The sequence below is a fragment of the Ovis canadensis genome, chromosome 19, assembly GCF_042477335.2.
Source record: "Ovis canadensis isolate MfBH-ARS-UI-01 breed Bighorn chromosome 19, ARS-UI_OviCan_v2, whole genome shotgun sequence".
NCBI lineage: Eukaryota > Metazoa > Chordata > Mammalia > Artiodactyla > Bovidae > Ovis > Ovis canadensis.
In genome coordinates, this window is record NC_091263.1 from 2,588,383 (window position 1) to 2,608,098 (window position 19,716).

The window sequence follows — 19,716 nt, forward strand, 5'->3', positions numbered from 1 at the left end:
AGAAAATCCATCCGGTTTTGCCCTCCAGGCGAGATGAGGCCCATTTCCGCTGAGGCTTCTCGAGGCTAATCACATCTAACCACTGGAACTTCCAAAGGGTCCTTCACACCCTTGCTGCAACTCAAGAAGTTCCCGGACATACCCGTCTGCACTCGAGAGGAAGCACGTGGTGTCCCGCACACATCCAGGGGAGCCCCGTTTCCGCCTCCTAGCTCGAGATGAGGGATCCTTTCCCTGTTTCGTAGGGAAAGAATTCCCGGCGTTCCCGTCGCATCTCAAGAGGAGGCGCTCTCCACAGGAAAGGCGAGAGGAACTCCAGGGTCGTGCCACCATTCCAAGAGTCCCCCAGATGTGTCAGTCCATTCCAGAGGAACCTGTTTTCCCTGCACTGCCTTGACGTTCAAGCCGAGGATCGACTCCCACCACGTGTGCACGTGGGACAGCCCTGTGGGAAAGCCTCGTGGGAAAGCCTCGTGGGAAAGACTCGAGGGAAAACCATAGATCCTTTGATCCACGCGGCAGACTGCGTGACACTGCTGCTACCGCTCTGGAGGAAAGCGCAAGTGCATGCCCGCCTTCGAGACGAGGAGTGACTCCCCTGGGGAGACTCCAGAAGTACCGCAAGATCCATGTCAGCACTGGAGAGGAATCCTCAGGTTCCGGCCCCGACTCCACACAAGGTCTTAGGCCCCGGCATCGACGGGAGAGGAATCCCGAGAGGCCCCCGAGGAACTCGCATGCGGACTGGCCTTTCCTGAGGCCACCAAAGCGGGTCCCTGAGGTCCCCGTCGTAAGTCGAGAGCACCTGCCGCAACTCGAGAAAATCCAGGAGGTTTTGCCCTCCAGGCGAGATGAGGCCCATTTCCGCTGAGGCTTCTCGAGGCCAATCACATCTAACCACTGGAACTTCCAAAGGGTCCTTCACACCCTTGCTGCAACTCAAGAAGTTCCCCGACATACCCGTCTCCACTCGAGAGGAAGCACGTGGGTCCCGCACACATCCAGGGGAGCCCCGTTTCCGCCTCCTAGCTCGAGATGAGGGATCCTTTCACTGTTTCGTAGGGAAAGAATTCCCGGCGTTCCCGTCGCATCTCAAGAGGAGGCGCTCTCCACAGGAAAGGCGAGAGGAACTCCAGGGTCGTGCCACCATTCCAAGAGTCCCCCAGATGTGTCAGTCCATTCCAGAGGAACCTGTTTTCCCTGCACTGCCTTGACGTTCAAGCCGAGGATCGACTCCCACCACGTGTGCACGTGGGACAGCCCTGTGGGAAAGCCTCGTGGGAAAGCCTCGTGGGAAAGACTCGAGGGAAAACCATAGATCCTTTGATCCACGCGGCGGACTGCGTGACACTGCTGCTACCGCTCTGGAGGAAAGCGCAAGTGCATGCCCGCATTCGAGACGAGGACTGACTCCCCTGGGGAGACTCCAGAAGTACCCCAAGATCCATGTCAGCACTGGAGAGGAATCCTCAGGTTCCGGCCCCGACTCCACACAAGGTCTTAGGCCCCGGCATCGACGGGAGAAGAATCCCGAGAGGCCCCCGAGGAACTCGCATGGGGACTGGCCTTTCCTGAGGCGACCAGAGCGGGTCCCTGAGGTCCCCGTCGTAAGTCGAGAGCACCTGCCGCAACTCGAGAAAATCCAGGAGGTTTTGCCCTCCAGGCGAGATGAGGCCCATTTCCGCTGAGGCTTCTAGAGGCTAATCACGTCTAACCACTGGAACTTCCAAAGGGTCATTCACACCCTTGCTGCAACTCAAGAAGTTCCCCGACATACCCGTCTACACTCGAGAGGAAGCACGTGGGGTCCCGCCCACATCCAGGGGAGCTCCGTTTCCGACTCCTAGCTCGAGATGAGGGATCCTTTCCCTGTTTCGTAGGGAAAGAATTCCCCGCGTTCCCGTCGCATCTCAAGAGGAGGCGCTCTCCACAGGAAAGGCGAGAGGAACTCCAGGGTCGTGCCACCATTCCAAGAGTCCCCCAGATGTGTCAGTCCATTCCAGAGGAATCTGTTTTCCCTGCACTGCCTTGACGTTCAAGCCGAGGATCGACTCCCACCACGTGTGCACGTGGGACAGCCCTGTGGGAAGCCTCGTGGGAAAGCCTCGTGGAAAAGACTCGAGGGAAAACCATAGATCCTTTGATCCACGCGGCGGACTGCGTGACACTGCTGCTATCGCTCTGGAGGAAAGCGCAAGTGCATGCCCGCATTCGAGACGAGGACTGACTCCCCTGGGGAGACTCCAGAAGTACCCCAAGATCCATGTCAGCACTGGAGAGGAATCCTCAGGTTCCGGCCCCGACTCCACACAAGGTCTTAGGCCCCGGCATCGACGGGAGAGGAATCCACAGAGGAACTCGCATGGGGACTGGCCTTTCCTGAGGCCACCAGAGCGGGTCCCTGAGGTCCTCGTCGTAAGTCGAGAGCACCTGCCGCAACTCGAGAAAATCCAGGCGGTTTTGCCCTCCAGGCGAGATGAGGCCCATTTCCGCTGAGGCTTCTCGAGGCCAATCACATCTAACCACTGGAACTTCCAAAGGGTCCTTCACACCCTTGCTGCAACACAAGAAGTTCCCCGACATACCCGTCTACACTCGAGAGGAAGCACGTGGGGTCCCGCACACATCCAGGGGAGCCCCGTTTCCGCCTCCTAGCTCGAGATGAGGGATCCTTTCCCTGTTTCGTAGGGAAAGAATTCCCGGCGTTCCCGTCGCATCTCAAGGGGAGGCGCTCTCCACAGGAAAGGCGAGAGGAACTCCAGGGTCGTGACACCATTCCAAGAGTCCCCCAGATGTGTCAGTCCATTCCAGAGGAACCTGTTTTCCCTGCACTGCCTTGACGTTCAAGCCGAGGATCGACTCCCACCACGTGTGCACGTGGGACAGCCCTGTGGGAAAGCCTCGTGGGAAAGCCTCGTGGGAAAGACTCGAGGGAAAACCATAGATCCTTTGATCCACGCGGCGGACTGCGTGACACTGCTGCTACCGCTCTGGAGGAAAGCGCAAGTGCATGCCCGCATTCGAGACGAGGACTGACTCCCCTGGGGAGACTCCAGAAGTACCCCAAGATCCATGTCAGCACTGGAGAGGAATCCTCAGGTTCCGGCCCCGACTCCACACAAGGTCTTAGGCCCCGGCATCGACGGGAGAGGAATCCACAGAGGAACTCGCATGGGGACTGGCCTTTCCTGAGGCCACCAGAGCGGGTCCCTGAGGTCCTCGTCGTAAGTCGAGAGCACCTGCCGCAACTCGAGAAAATCCAGGCGGTTTTGCCCTCCAGGCGAGATGAGGTCCATTTCCGCTGAGGCTTCTCGAGGCCAATCACATCTAACCACTGGAACTTCCAAAGGGTCCTTCACACCCTTGCTGCAACTCAAGAAGTTCCCCGACATACCCGTCTACACTCGAGAGGAAGCACGTGGGGTCCCGCACACATCCAGGGGAGCCCCGTTTCCGCCTCCTAGCTCGAGATGAGGGATCCTTTCCCTGTTTCGTAGGGAAAGAATTCCCGGCGTTCCCGTCGCATCTCAAGGGGAGGCGCTCTCCACAGGAAAGGCGAGAGGAACTCCAGGGTCGTGACACCATTCCAAGAGTCCCCCAGATGTGTCAGTGCATTGCAGAGGAACCTGTTTTCCCTGCACTGCCTTGACGTTCAAGCCGAGGATCGACTCCCACCACGTGTGCAAGTGGGACAGCCCTGTGGGAAAGCCTCGTGGGAAAGCCTCGTGGGAAAGACTCGAGGGAAAACCATAGATCCTTTGATCCACGCGGCGGACTGCGTGACACTGCTGCTACCGCTCTGGAGGAAAGCGCAAGTGCATGCCCGCATTCGAGACGAGGACTGACTCCCCTGGGGAGACTCCAGAAGTACCCCAAGATCCATGTCAGCACTGGAGAGGAATCCTCAGGTTCCGGCCCCGACTCCAGAGAAGGACTTAGGCCCCGGCATCGACGGGAGAGGAATCCCGAGAGGCCCCCGAGGAACTCGCATGGGGACTGGCCTTTCCTGAGGCCACCAGAGCGGGTCGCTGAGGTCCCCGTCGTAAGTCGAGAGCACCTGCCGCAACTCGAGAAAATCCATCCGGTTTTGCCCTCCAGGCGAGATGAGGCCCATTTCCGCTGAGGCTTCTCGAGGCTAATCACATCTAACCACTGGAACTTCCAAAGGGTCCTTCACACCCTTGCTGCAACTCAAGAAGGTCCCCGACATACCCGTCTCCACTCGAAAGGAAGCACGTGGGGTCCCGCACACATCCAGGGGAGCCCCGTTTCCGCCTCCTAGCTTGAGATGAGGGATCCTTTCCCTGTTTCGTAGGGAAAGAATTCCCGGCGTTCCCGTCGCATCTCAAGAGGAGGCGCTCTCCACAGGAAAGGCGAGAGGAACTCCAGGGTCGTGCCACCATTCCAAGAGTCCCCCAGATGTGTCAGTCCATTCCAGAGGAACCTGTTTTCCCTGCACTGCCTTGACGTTCAAGCCGAGGATCGACTCCCACCACGTGTGCACGTGGGACAGCCCTGTGGGAAAGCCTCGTGGGAAAGCCTCGTGGGAAAGACTCGAGGGAAAACCATAGATCCTTTGATCCACGCGGCAGACTGCGTGACACTGCTGCTACCGCTCTGGAGGAAAGCGCAAGTGCATGCCCGCCTTCGAGCCGAGGACTGACTCCCCTGGGGAGACTCCAGAAGTACCGCAAGATCCATGTCAGCACTGGAGAGGAATCCTCAGGTTCCGGCCCCGACTCCACACAAGGTCTTAGGCCCCGGCATCGACGGGAGAGGAATCCCGAGAGGCCCCCGAGGAACTCGCATGCGGACTGGCCTTTCCTGAGGCCACCAAAGCGGGTCCCTGAGGTCCCCGTCGTAAGTCGAGAGCACCTGCCGCAACTCGAGAAAATCCAGGAGGTTTTGCCCTCCAGGCGAGATGAGGCCCATTTCCGCTGAGGCTTCTCGAGGCCAATCACATCTAACCACTGGAACTTCCAAAGGGTCCTTCACACCCTTGCTGCAACTCAAGAAGTTCCCCGACATACCCGTCTCCACTCGAGAGGAAGCACGTGGGGTCCCGCACACATCCAGGGGAGCCCCGTTTCCGCCTCCTAGCTCGAGATGAGGGATCCTTTCACTGTTTCGTAGGGAAAGAATTCCCGGCGTTCCCGTCGCATCTCAAGAGGAGGCGCTCTCCACAGGAAAGGCGAGAGGAACTCCAGGGTCGTGCCACCATTCCAAGAGTCCCCCAGATGTGTCAGTGCATTGCAGAGGAACCTGTTTTCCCTGCACTGCCTTGACGTTCAAGCCGAGGATCGACTCCCACCACGTGTGCACGTGGGACAGCCCTGTGGGAAAGCCTCGTGGGAAAGCCTCGTGGAAAAGACTCGAGGGAAAACCATAGATCCTTTGATCCACGCGGCGGACTGCGTGACACTGCTGCTACCGCTCTGGAGGAAAGCGCAAGTGCATGCCCGCATTCGAGACGAGGACTGACTCCCCTGGGGAGACTCCAGAAGTACCCCAAGATCCATGTCAGCACTGGAGAGGAATCCTCAGGTTCCGGCCCCGACTCCACACAAGGTCTTAGGCCCCGGCATCGACGGGAGAGGAATCCACAGAGGAACTCGCATGGGGACTGGCCTTTCCTGAGGCCACCAGAGCGGGTCCCTGAGGTCCTCGTCGTAAGTCGAGAGCACCTGCCGCAACTCGAGAAAATCCAGGCGGTTTTGCCCTCCAGGCGAGATGAGGCCCATTTCCGCTGAGGCTTCTCGAGGCCAATCACATCTAACCACTGGAACTTCCAAAGGGTCCTTCACACCCTTGCTGCAACTCAAGAAGTTCCCCTACATACCCGTCTACACTCGAGAGGAAGCACGTGGGGTCCCGCCCACATCCAGGGGAGCCCCGTTTCCACCTCCTAGCTCGAGATGAGGGATCCTTTCCCTGTTTCGTAGGGAAAGAATTCCCGGCGTTCCCGTCGCATCTCAAGGGGAGGCGCTCTCCACAGGAAAGGCGAGAGGAACTCCAGGGTCGTGACACCATTCCAAGAGTCCCCCAGATGTGTCAGTCCATTCCAGAGGAACCTGTTTTCCCTGCACTGCCTTGACGTTCAAGCCGAGGATCGACTCCCACCACGTGTGCACGTGGGACAGCCCTGTGGGAAAGCCTCGTGGTAAAGCCTCGTGGGAAAGACTCGAGGGAAAACCATAGATCCTTTGATCCACGCGGCGGACTGCGTGACACTGCTGCTACCGCTCTGGAGGAAAGCGCAAGTGCATGCCCGCATTCGAGACGAGGACTGACTCCCCTGGGGAGACTCCAGAAGTACCCCAAGATCCATGTCAGCACTGGAGAGGAATCCTCAGGTTCCGGCCCCGACTCCACACAAGGTCTTAGGCCCCGGCATCGACGGGAGAGGAATCCCGAGAGGCCCCCGAGGAACTCGCATGGGGACTGGCCTTTCCTGAGGCCACCAGAGCGGGTCCCTGAGGTCCCCGTCGTAAGTCGAGAGCACCTGCCGCAACTCGAGAAAATCCAGGAGGTTTTGCCCTCCAGGCGAGATGAGGCCCATTTCCTCTGAGGCTTCTCGAGGCCAATCACATCTAACCACTGGAACTTCCAAAGGGTCCTTCACACCCTTGCTGCAACTCAAGAAGTTCCCCGACATACCCGTCTCCACTCGAGAGGAAGCACGTGGGATCCCGCACACATCCAGTGGAGCCCCGTTTCGCCTCCTAGCTCGAGATGAGGGATCCTTTCCCTGTTTCGTAGGGAAAGAATTCCCGGCATTCCCGTCGCATCTCAAGAGGAGGCGCTCTCCACAGGAAAGGCGAGAGGAACTCCAGGGTCGTGCCACCATTCCAAGAGTCCCCCAGATGTGTCAGTCCATTCCAGAGGAATCTGTTTTCCCTGCACTGCCTTGACGTTCAAGCCGAGGATCGACTCCCACCACGTGTGCACGTGGGACAGCCCTGTGGGAAAGCCTCGTGGGAAAGCCTCGTGGAAAAGACTCGAGGGAAAACCATAGATCCTTTGATCCACGCGGCGGACTGCGTGACACTGCTGCTACCGCTCTGGAGGAAAGCGCAAGTGCATGCCCACATTCGAGACGAGGACTGACTCCCCTGGGGAGACTCCAGAAGTACCCCAAGATCCATGTCAGCACTGGAGAGGAATCCTCAGGTTCCGGCCCCGACTCCACACAAGGTCTTAGGCCCCGGCATCGACGGGAGAGGAATCCACAGAGGAACTCGCATGGGGACTGGCCTTTCCTGAGGCCACCAGAGCGGGTCCCTGAGGTCCTCGTCGTAAGTCGAGAGCACCTGCCGCAACTCGAGAAAATCCAGGCGGTTTTGCCCTCCAGGCGAGATGAGGCCCATTTCCGCTGAGGCTTCTCGAGGCCAATCACGTCTAACCACTGGAACTTCCAAAGGGTCCTTCACACCCTTGCTGCAACTCAAGAAGTTCCCCGACATACCCGTCTACACTCGAGAGGAAGCACGTGGGGTCCCGCACACATCCAGGGGAGCCCCGTTTCCGCCTCCTAGCTCGAGATGAGGGATCCTTTCCCTGTTTCGTAGGGAAAGAATTCCCGGCGTTCCCGTCGCATCTCAAGGGGAGGCGCTCTCCACAGGAAAGGCGAGAGGAACTCCAGGGTCGTGACACCATTCCAAGAGTCCCCCAGATGTGTCAGTCCATTCCAGAGGAACCTGTTTTCCCTGCACTGCCTTGACGTTCAAGCCGAGGATCGACTCCCACCACGTGTGCACGTGGGACAGCCCTGTGGGAAAGCCTCGTGGGAAAGCCTCGTGGGAAAGACTCGAGGGAAAACCATAGATCCTTTGATCCACGCGGCAGACTGCGTGACACTGCTGCTACCGCTCTGGAGGAAAGCGCAAGTGCATGCCCGCCTTCGAGACGAGGACTGACTCCCCTGGGGAGACTCCAGAAGTACCCCAAGATCCATGTCAGCACTGGATAGGAATCCTCAGGTTCCGGCCCCGACTGCACACAAGGTCTTAGGCCCCGGCATCGACGGGAGAGGAATCCCCAGAGGCCCCTGAGGAACTCGCATGGGGACTGGCCTTTCCTGAGGCCACCAGAGCGGGTCCCTGAGGTCCCCGTCGTAAGTCGAGAGCACCTGCCGCAACTCGAGAAAATCCAGGAGGTTTTGACCTCCAGGCGAGATGAGGTCCATTTCCGCTGAGGCTTCTAGAGGCTAATCACGTCTAACCACTGGAACATCCAAAGGGTCCTTCACACCCTTGCTGCAACTCAAGAAGTTCCCCGACATACCCGTCTCCACTCGAGAGGAAGCACGTGGGGTCCCGCACACATCCAGGGGAGCCCCGTTTCCGCCTCCTAGGTCGAGATGAAGGATCCTTTCCCTGTTTCGTAGGGAAAGAATTCCCGGCGTTCCGGTCGCATCTCAAGAGGAGGCGCTCTCCACAGGAAAGGGGAGAGGAACTCCAGGGTCGTGCCACCATTCCAAGAGACCCCCAGATGTGTCAGTCCATTACAGAGGAACCTGTTTTCACTGCACTGCCTTGATGTTCAAGCCGAGGATCGACTCCCACCACGTGTGCACGTGGGACAGCCCTGTGGGAAAGCCTCGTGGGAAAGCCTCGTGGGAAAGACTCGAGGGAAAACCATAGATCCTTTGATCCACGCGGCAGACTGCGTGACACTGCTGCTACCGCTCTGGAGGAAAGCGCAAGTGCATGCCCGCCTTCGAGACGAAGACTGACTCCCCTGGGGAGACTCCAGAAGTACCCCAAGATCCATGTCAGCACTGGAGAGGAATCCTCAGGTTCCGGCCCCGACTGCACACAAGGTCTTAGGCCCCGGCATCGACGGGAGAGGAATCCCGAGAGGCCCCCGAGGAACTCGCATGGGGACTGGCCTTTCCTGAGGCCACCAGAGCGGGTCCCTGAGGTCCCCGTCGTAAGTCGAGAGCACCTGCCGCAACTCGAGAAAATCCAGGAGGTTTTGCCCTCCAGGCGAGATGAGGCCCATTTCCGCTGAGGCTTCTCGAGGCCAATCACATCTAAGCACTGGAACTTCCAAAGGGTCCTTCACACCCTTGCTGCAACTCAAGAAGTTCCCCGACATACCCGTCTCCACTCGAGAGGAAGCACGTGGGTCCCGCATACATCCAGGGGAGCCCCGTTTCCGCCTCCTAGCTCGAGATGAGGGATCCTTTCACTGTTTCGTAGGGAAAGAATTCCCGGCGTTCCCGTCGCATCTCAAGAGGAGGCGCTCTCCACAGGAAAGGCGAGAGGAACTGAAGGGTCGTGCCACCATTCCAAGAGTCCCCCAGATGTGTCAGTCCATTCCAGAGGAACCTGTTTTCCCTGCACTGCCTTGACGTTCAAGCCGAGGATCGACTCCCACCACGTGTGCACGTGGGACAGCCCTGTGGGAAAGCCTCGTGGGAAAGACTCGTGGGAAAGACTCGAGGGAAAACCATAGATCCTTTGATCCACGCGGCGGACTGCGTGACACTGCTGCTACCGCTCTGGAGGAAAGCGCACGTGCATGCCCGCATTCGAGACGAGGACTGACTCCCCTGGGGAGACTCCAGAAGTACCCCAAGATCCATGTCAGCACTGGAGAGGAATCCTCAGGTTCCGGCCCCGACTCCACACAAGGTCTTAGGCCCTGGCATCGACGGGAGAGGAATCCCGAGAGGCCCCCGAGGAACTCGCATGGGGACTGGCCTTTCCTGTGGCCACCAGAGCGGGTCCCTGAGGTCCCCGTCGTAAGTCGAGAGCACCTGCCGCAACTCGAGAAAATCCAGGAGGTTTTGCCCTCCAGGCGAGATGAGGCCCATTTCCGCTGAGGCTTCTGGAGGCTAATCACATCTAACCACTGGAACTTCCAAAGGGTCCTTCACACACTTGCTGCAACTCAAGAAGTTCCCCGACATACCCGTCTCCACTCGAGAGGAAGCACGTGGGGTCCCGCCCACATCCAGGGGAGCCCCGTTTCCGACTCCTAGCTCGAGATGAGGGATCCTTTCCCTGTTTCGTAGGGAAAGAATTCCCGGCGTTCCCGTCGCATCTCAAGAGGAGACGCTCTCCACAGGAAAGGCGAGAGGAACTCCAGGGTCGTGCCACCATTCCAAGAGTCCCCCAGATGTGTCAGTCCATTCCAGAGGAACCTGTTTTCCCTGCACTGCCTTGACGTTCAAGCCGAGGATCGACTCCCACCACGTGTGCACGTGGGACAGCCCTGTGGGAAAGCCTCGTGGGAAAGCCTCGTGGGAAAGACTAGAGGGAAAACCATAGATCCTTTGCTCCACGCGGCGGACTGCGTGACACTGCTGCTACCGCTCTGGAGGAAAGCGCAAGTGCATGCCCGCATTCGAGACGAAGACTGACTCCCCTGGGGAGACTCCAGAAGTACCCCAAGATCCATGTCAGCACTGGAGAGGAATCCTCAGGTTCCGGCCCCGACTGCACACAAGGTCTTAGGCCCCGGCATCGACGGGAGAGGAATCCCCAGAGGCCCCTGAGGAACTCGCATGGGGACTGGCCTTTCCTGAGGCCACCAGAGCGGGTCCCTGAGGTCCCCGTCGTAAGTCGAGAGCACCTGCCGCAACTCGAGAAAATCCAGGAGGTTTTGACCTCCAGGAGAGATGAGGTCCATTTCCGCTGAGGCTTCTAGAGGCTAATCACGTCTAACCACTGGAACATCCAAAGGGTCCTTCACACCCTTGCTGCAACTCAAGAAGTTCCCCGACATACCCGTCTCCACTCGAGAGGAAGCACGTGGGGTCCCGCACACATCCAGGGGAGCCCCGTTTCCGCCTCCTAGGTCGAGATGAAGGATCCTTTCCCTGTTTCGTAGGGAAAGAATTCCCGGCGTTCCCGTCGCATCTCAAGAGGAGGCGCTCTCCACAGGAAAGGGGAGAGGAACTCCAGGGTCGTGCCACCATTCCAAGAGACCCCCAGATGTGTCAGTCCATTCCAGAGGAACCTGTTTTCCCTGCACTGCCTTGATGTTCAAGCCGAGGATCGACTCCCACCACGTGTGCACGTGGGACAGCCCTGTGGGAAAGCCTCGTGGGAAAGCCTCGTGGGAAAGACTCGAGGGAAAACCATAGATCCTTTGATCCACGCGGCAGACTGCGTGACACTGCTGCTACCGCTCTGGAGGAAAGCGCAAGTGCATGCCCGCCTTCGAGACGAAGACTGACTCCCCTGGGGAGACTCCAGAAGTACCCCAAGATCCATGTCAGCACTGGAGAGGAATCCTCAGGTTCCGGCCCCGACTCCACACAAGGTCTTAGTCCCCGGCATCGACGGGAGAGGAATCCCGAGAGGCCCCCGAGGAACTCGCATGCGGACTGGCCTTTCCTGAGGCCACCAGAGCGGGTCCCTGAGGTCCCCGTCGTAAGTCGAGAGCACCTGCCGCAACTCGAGAAAATCCAGGAGGTTTTGCCCTCCAGGCGAGATGAGGCCCATTTCCGCTGAGGCTTCTCGAGGCCAATCACATCTAAGCACTGGAACTTCCAAAGGGTCCTTCACACCCTTGCTGCAACTCAAGAAGTTCCCCGACATACCCGTCTCCACTCGAGAGGAAGCACGTGGGTCCCGCACACATCCAGGGGAGCCCCGTTTCCGCCTCCTAGCTCGAGATGAGGGATCCTTTCACTGTTTCGTAGGGAAAGAATTCCCGGCGTTCCCGTCGCATCTCAAGAGGAGGCGCTCTCCACAGGAAAGGCGAGAGGAACTGAAGGGTCGTGCCACCATTCCAAGAGTCCCCCAGATGTGTCAGTCCATTCCAGAGGAACCTGTTTTCCCTGCACTGCCTTGACGTTCAAGCCGAGGATCGACTCCCACCACGTGTGCACGTGGGACAGCCCTGTGGGAAAGCCTCGTGGGAAAGCCTCGTGGGAAAGACTCGAGGGAAAACCATAGATCCTTTGATCCACGCGGCGGACTGCGTGACACTGCTGCCACCGCTCTGGAGGAAAGCGCAAGTGCATGCCCGCATTCGAGACGAGGACTGACTCCCCTGGGGAGACTCCAGAAGTACCCCAAGATCCATGTCAGCACTGGAGAGGAATCCTCAGGTTCCGGCCCCGACTCCAGAGAAGGACTTAGGCCCCGGCATCGACGGGAGAGGGATCCCGAGAGGCCCCCGAGGAACTCGCATGGGGACTGGCTTTTCCTAAGGCCACCAGAGCGGGTCCCTGAGGTCCCCGTCGTAAGTCGAGATCACCTGCGCAACTCGAGAAAATCCAGGAGGTTTTGCCCTCCAGGCGAGATGAGGCTCATTTCCAATGAGGCTTCTCGAGGCTAATCACGTCTAAACACTGGAACTTCCAAAGCGTCCTTCACACCCTTGCTGCAACTCAAGAAGTTCCCCGACATACCCGTCTCCACTCTATAGGAAGCACAACGGTCCCGGCCACATCCAGAGGAGACCCGTTTCCGCCTCGAGATGAGGGACATTTCGCTGCTTTGTCGGGAAAGAATTCCCGGCGTTCCACTCTCACCTCAAGAGGAGGTGCTCTCCACAGGAAAGGCGAGAGGAACTCCAGCGTCGTGCCACCATTCCAAGAGTTCCCCAGAAGTCTCAGTCCATTCCAGTAGAACCTGTTTTACCTGCACTGCCTCGACTTTCACGCCGAGGATTGACTCCCATCACAGTGGCACGTGTGACAGCCCTGTGGGAAAGCCTCATGGGAAAGCCTCGAGGGAAAGCCACAGATCCCTTGTTCCAGGCGATGGAAAGCATGACACTGCTGCTACTGCTCTGGAGGAAAGCACACGTGCATGCCCCCATTTGAGACGAGGACTTACTCCCCTGGGGAGACTCCAGAATTACCCCATTATCCATGTCAGCACTGGAGAGGAATCCTCCGATTCCGGCCCCGCCTCCACACAAGGTATTAGGCGCAGGCATCGAAGGGAGAGGTATCCCGAGAGGCCCACGTGCAACTCGCATGGGGACTGGCCTTTCCTGAGGCCACCAGAGCGGTTCCCAGAGGTCCCCGTCGTATGTCGAGAGCACCTGCGGCAACTTCAGAAAATCCAGGAGGATTTGCCCTCCAGGCGAGATGAGGACCATTTCCGCTGAGGCTTCTCAAGGCTAATCACACCTAAGCTCTGGAACTTTCAAAGGGTCCTTGACACCCTTGCTGCAACTCAAGAAGTTCCCCGAGATACCCCTCTCCACTCGAGAGGAAGCACGTGGGTCCCACCCACATCCAGAAGAGCTCCATTTCTGCCTCGTAGGTCGAGATGAGGAATCCTTTCGCTGCTTGTTCAGGAGAGATTCCTGGGCGTTCCCGTCGCATCTCAAGAGTAGGGGCTCTCCACAGGAAAGCTGAGAGCAACTCCAGCGTAGTGCCACCATTCCAAGAGTCCCCCAGATGTCTCAGAACATTCCTGAGGAAACTGTTTTCCCTGCACTGCCTTGACTTTCACGAGGAGGATCGACTCCAACCACGGTCTCACGTGGGACAGCCCTGTGGGAAAGCCTCGTGGGAAAGCCTCGAGGGAAAGCCACAGATCCCTTGATCCACGCGACAGGAATCGTGACGCTGGTGCTACAGCTCGGAGGAAAGCGCACGTGCATGACCCCATTCGAGACGAGGACTTACTCCCTTGGGGAGACTCCAAAAGTACTCCAAGATCCATGCCAGTACTGGAGAGGAATCCTCATGTTCCGGCCCCGACTCCACACAAGGACTTAGGCCCTGGCATCTACGGAAGAGGAAACCCGAGAGGACCCCGAGCAATTCGGATGGGGACGGGCCAGTCTTGAGGCCACCAGAGCTGGTCCCTAAAGTCCCCGTCGTAAGTCGAGAGCACCTGCGGCAACTCGGGAAAATCAAGGAGGTTTGGCACTCCAGGCGAGATGACGCCCATTTCCGCTGAGGCTTCTGGAAGGTAATCACATCTAACCTCTAGAACTTCTAAAAGGTCCTTCACACCCTTGCTGCAACTCAAGAAGTTCCCTAACATACCCATCTCCACTCGAGAGGAAGCACGACGGTCCCGCCCACATCCAGAGGAGCCCCGTGTCCGCCTCGTAGCTCAAGATGAGGGATCCTTTCGCAGCTTTTTCGGGAAATAATTCTGGGAGTTCCTGTTGCATCTCAAGTGGAGGCGCTCCCCACAGGAAAGGCGAGAGGAACTCCAGCGTCGTGCCACCATTCCCAGAGTCCCCCAGATATCTCAGTCCATTCCAGAGGAACCTGTTTTCCCTGCATTGCCTCGAGTTTCACACCGAGCATCGACTCACACCACGGTGGCACGTGGGACAGCCCTGTGGGAAAGCCTCATGGGAAAGCCTCGTGGGTAAGCCACAGATCCCATGATCGGCGTGCCAGGAGGCGTGACACTGTTGTTACACCTCGGGATGAAAGCGAACGTGCATGCCCCCTCTAAGGACGAGTACTGCCTCCCCTCGGGGGACTTCAGAAGAACCCCAAGATCCATGTCAGCACTGGAGTGGAATCTTCACTTTCCGGCCCCGACTCCACACAAGGTCTTAGACCCCGGCAAGGACGGGAGAGGAATCCCGAGAGGCCCCCGAGCAACTCGCATGGGGACTGGCCTTTCCTGAAGTCACCAGAGCGGGTCCCTGAGGTCCCCATCGTAAGTCGAGAGCACCTGCCCCAACTCGAGAAAATCCAGGAGGTTTTGCCCTCCAGGCGAGATGAGGCCCATTTCCTCTGAGGCTTCTCAAGGCTAATCACACCTAATTTGTGGAAATTCTAAAAGGTCCTTCACACACTTGCCGCAACTCAAGAAGGACCCCGACATACCTGTATCCACTCTAGAGGGAGCACGAGGCTCCCTCGCACATCCAGGGGAGCCCCGTTTCTGCCTCATAGCTCGAGATGAGGGATCCTTTCCCTGCTTGGTTGGGAAAGAATTCCCGTCGTTCCCGTTGCATCTCAAGAGGAGGCCGTCTCCACAGGAAAGGCAAGAGGAACTCCAGGGCCGCGCCACCATTCCGAGTCCCCCAGATTTCTCAGTTCATTTCAGAGGAACCTGTTTTCCCTGCACTGCCTCGACTTTCTCGCCGAGGATCGACAGCCACAACGGTGGCACGTGAAGCAGCCCTGTGGGAAAGCCTAGTGGAAAGCCTCGTGGGAAAGCCTCGAGGGAAAGCCACAGATCCCTTGATCCACGGGACGGGAAGAGTGACACTGCAGCTACAGCTCTGGAGGAAAGCACACGTGCATGCACCCATTCGAGACGAGGACTGACTCTCCTGGGCAGACTCCAGAAGTACCGCAAGATCCATGTCAGCACTGGAGAGGAATCCTCAGGTTCCGCCTCCGACTCCACACAAGGTCTTTGGCCCCGGCATCGAAGGGAGAGGAATCCCGAGCGGCCCCCGAGCAAGTCGAATGGGGACTGGCCAGTCCTGAGGCCACCAGAGCGGGTGCCTTAAGTCACCGTCGTAAGACGAGAGCACCTGCCGCAACTCGAGAAAATCCAGGAGGTACTCGCCTCCAGGCGAAATGAGGCCCATTTCCGCCGATGCTTCTCGACACTAATCACAACTAACCTCTGGAACTTCCAAAAGGTCCTTCACACCCGTGCTGCAACTCAAGAAGTTCCCCGACTACCCCTGTCCACTCTAGAGGAAGCACAATGGTCCCGCCCACATCAAGAGGAGCCCCGTTTCCGCATTGTAGTTCCAGATGAGGGATCCTTTCCCTGCTTGGTCGGGAAAGAATTCTGGGCCTTCCTGTCGCATCTCAAGAGGAGGCGCTCTCCACAGGAAAGGCGAGAGGAACTCCAGGGTCGTGCCACCATTCTCAGAGTCCCCCAGATGTCCCAGTCCATTCCAGAGGAAGGTGTTTTCCCTCCACTGCCTCGACTTTCACACCGCAGATCGACTCACACCACGGTGGCACATGGGACAGCCCTGTGGGAAAGCCTCATGGGAAAGCCTTGTGGGAAAACCTCGAGGGAAAGCCACAGATACCATGATGCAGTTGATAGGAAGCGTGACACTGCTGCTACAGCTCTGGAGGAAAGGGCACGTGCATGCCCCCATTCGAAACGAGGACTTACTTCCCTGGGGAGACTCCAGAAGTACCCCAAGATCCATGTCAGCACTGGAGAGGAATCCTCAGGTTCCGGGCCCGACTCCACACAAGGTCTTAGGCTCCAGCATCCAAGGGAGAGGAATCCCGAGAGGCCCGCGAGGAACTCACATGGGGACTGGCCTTTCCTGAGGCCACCAGAGCGGGTCCCTGAGGTCCCTGTCATAAGTAGAGAGCACCTGCCGCAACTCGAGAAAATCCAGGAGGTTTTGCCCTCCAGGCAAGATGAGGCCCATTTCCGCTGTTCCTTTTGAAGGCTACTCACACCTAACCTCTGGAACTTCCAAAAGGTCCTTCACACCCTTGCTGCAACTCAAGAAGCTCCCCGACATACCCGTCTCCACTCGAGAGGAAGCACGCGGGTCCTGCACACATCCAGAGGAGTCCCGTTTCCGCCTCGTAGCTCGAGATGAGGGATCCTTTCGCTGCTTGCCCGGGAAAGATTTCTGGGCGTTCCTGGCGCATCTCAAGAGGAGGCGCTCTCCACAGGAAAGGCGAGAGGAACTCCAGGGTCTTTGCGAAATTCCCAGAGTCCCCCAGATGTCTCAGTCCATTCCAGCGGAACCTGTTTTCCCTGCACTGCCTCGAGTTTCACGCCGAGGATCGACTCCCACCACGGTGGCACGTGGGACAGCCCTGTGGGAAAGCCTCGTGGGAAAGCCACAGATTCCTTGATCCACGCGACAGGAAGGGTGTCACTGCTGCTACTGCTCTGGAGGAAAGCGCACGTGCATGCCCCCATTCGAGACGAGGACTTACTCCCCTGGGGAGACTCCAGAAGTACCCCAAGATCCATGTCAGCCCTGGAGAGGAATCCTCAGGTTCTGGCCCCGACTCCACACAAGGTCTTAGGCCCCGGCATCGAAAGGAGAGGAATGCCGAGAGGCCCCCGAGCAACTCGCATGGGGATTGGCCTTTCCTGAGGCCACCAGAGAGGGTCCCTGAGGTCCCCGTCGTAAGTCGAGAGCACCTGCCGCAACTCGAGAAAATCCAGGAGGTTTTGCCCTCCAGGCGAGATGAGGCCCATTTCCGTTGAGGCTTCTCGAAGCTAATCAAACCTACAGTCTGTAACTTCCAAAAGGCCCTTCACACCCTTGCTGCAACTCAAGAAGTTGCCTGACATACCCGTCTCCACTCGAGAGGAAGCACGAGGGTCCGGCCCACATCCAGAAGAGCCCCATTTCCGCTCGTAGCTCGTGATGAGGGATCCTTTCGCTGGTGGCCGGGAAAGAATTCTGCGCGTTCCCGTCGCATCTCAAGAGGAGGCACTCTCCACAGGAAAGGCGAGAGGTACGCCAGCGTCGTTCCACCATTCCAAGAGTCCCCCAGATGTCTCAGTCCATTCCAGAGGAACCTGTTTTCCCTGCACTGCCTCGACTTTCACGCCGAGGATCGACTGCCACCAAGGTGGCACGTGAGACAGCCCTGTGCGAAAGCCTCCTGGGACAGCCCTGTGGGAAAGCCTCGTGGGAAAGACTCGTGGAAAATCCTGGAGGGAAAGCCACAGATCCCATGACTCACGAGATGGGAAGCGTGACACTACTGCTACAGATCAGGAGGAAAGCGCACCTGCATGCCCCCTCTCGAGACGAGGACTGACTCCCCTGGGGAGACTCCATAATTACCCCAAGATCCATGTCGGCATTGGTGAGGAATCCTCAGGTTCCGGCCCCGACTCCACACAACGTCTTAGGCCCCGGCACCGACGGGAGAGGAATCACGAGAGGCCCCCTAGCAACACGCATGATGACTGGCCTTTCCTGAGGCCGCCAGAGCGGGTCCCTGAAGTCCCCGTGGTAACTTGAGAGCACCTGCTGAAACTGGGGAATATCTAGAAGCCTCTCCATTCCAGGCGCCATGAGGCCCATTTCTGCTGAGGCATCTCGAGACTAACCACACCTAACCTCTGGAACTTCGAAAGGGTCCTTCACACCTTTGCTGCAACTCAAGAAGTTCCCCGACATACGCGTTCCTCTTCCCATTCTGCCATAATGGTGGTGACATCTGCATATCTAAGTTTATTGCTATTTCTTCCGGCAATCTTGATTCCAGCTCAGGTATCTTCCATCCCAGCATTTTTCATGATGTAGTCTGCATATAAGTTAAATAAACAGGGTGACAATATACAGCCTTGACATACTCCTTTTCCTTTTTGGAACCAGTATGTTGTTCCATGTCCTGCTCTAACTGTTGCTTCCTGACCTTCATACAGATTTCTCAAGAGGCAGGTTAGGTGGTCTAGTATTCCCTTCTCTTTCAGAATTGTGGCTAAAACAACAGTATAAGGACCTTTCCGATGTCAGGCCAAGGAATTGTGTTTCCAGTCATTGAGCCACACCTGATCACTGAGCACAAATTCATGAATCTGTTCCTCAAGGGGGAATGATATTTTTTTTACACAAACTTAGTTACCTGATTTATTACCTTACCTAATTGTTCCAGCTGCTGTGAAATCCCACCTCCTTACTTGTGGCAAATCTGCTAACACCTGCCTCATTTGGGGTGGGGGGTTCTCCCATAGAAAATTTCATAAGGACAACAACAATGGGAACGTGCAGTTACCCGTAATATGAGTAAGTCTGCCAGAAGCAAGCCCATCCATGTACAGTCAGTCTCTATGATCCATTTTGAAAGAGTCTCTTCAAGAGTTTGGTTGTTTCTTTCCACCATTCCAGAACACTGGGGCCTATATGCTGTATGTAATTTCCACTGATATTTAGAGCTTCACATACCTGTTAATTAACGCGGCTACAAAGACAGGGCCATTGTCGGATTCTATACTGGTTGGAAACCCAAGTCTGGGAATTATTTCTCAAATCAGCGAGCTACTTCATTTTCTTTTTCAGATCAGGTAGGGAAGGCCTCTGCCCAACCAGAGAAGGTACCTACTATTCTAGTAAGTAATGATAACAGGTGACTGCCTTTGCTTCCCCGAAGGGACACTCGCTTTCCCTGCATCCTGAGAACTCCACGTCTCAGCCAGTTGGAAAAGCGCTTCTTGGAGGTCATTATTCAGGGGCAATTTCCCCTGGAGCCCGGGGCCATAGGGAGTGGCTCCACACTCCCAGGGAAAGGCAGAGCCACAGCCACACATCTGTCCCATCCCCTTTGCTCTGTAGGAGAGCTCTAGTGAGCCTAGGTCTGTCAGGAAAATTCTTGGCTCCTATGGGGACACATTCTATGTGTGAAACTGCATACAGGACCGAGGGGCCACAGGGCGCCTGTTTCTCTCGGGGCCGGAGGGGTGGGGGGCCTGAAGCAGTGCGGCCCAGCAACAGCTTCCACATCCATCCAATTGCTCTTTTCTTACCTCTGATAGAACTAGCTTTGTTCCAGCCTTTGGCAATTTGGAGGCAAGCGGGCCCCACTTCCTCCCCAAGGAGGCATGGGACCTACTTTGAGTGGAAAGGCCCCTCACGGAGCTGAACCCAGGAAGGCACCCAGTCATGTCTGACACATTCCTGCATCCTGCTTCTTCATGAGCAATACCGCTATAAGCTAGGAATGTCTTTCCAAGGCTCAGAAAGGACAGGGGAGATGCATGGTGCTGCCTCTGGAATTTCGGTCCTCTGAGCAGACCTGGAGGTCTCCCCTTGAAGAAGCAAACCAGTTTCTTCCAAATACAGGCTTGCAAACACACACTGGGT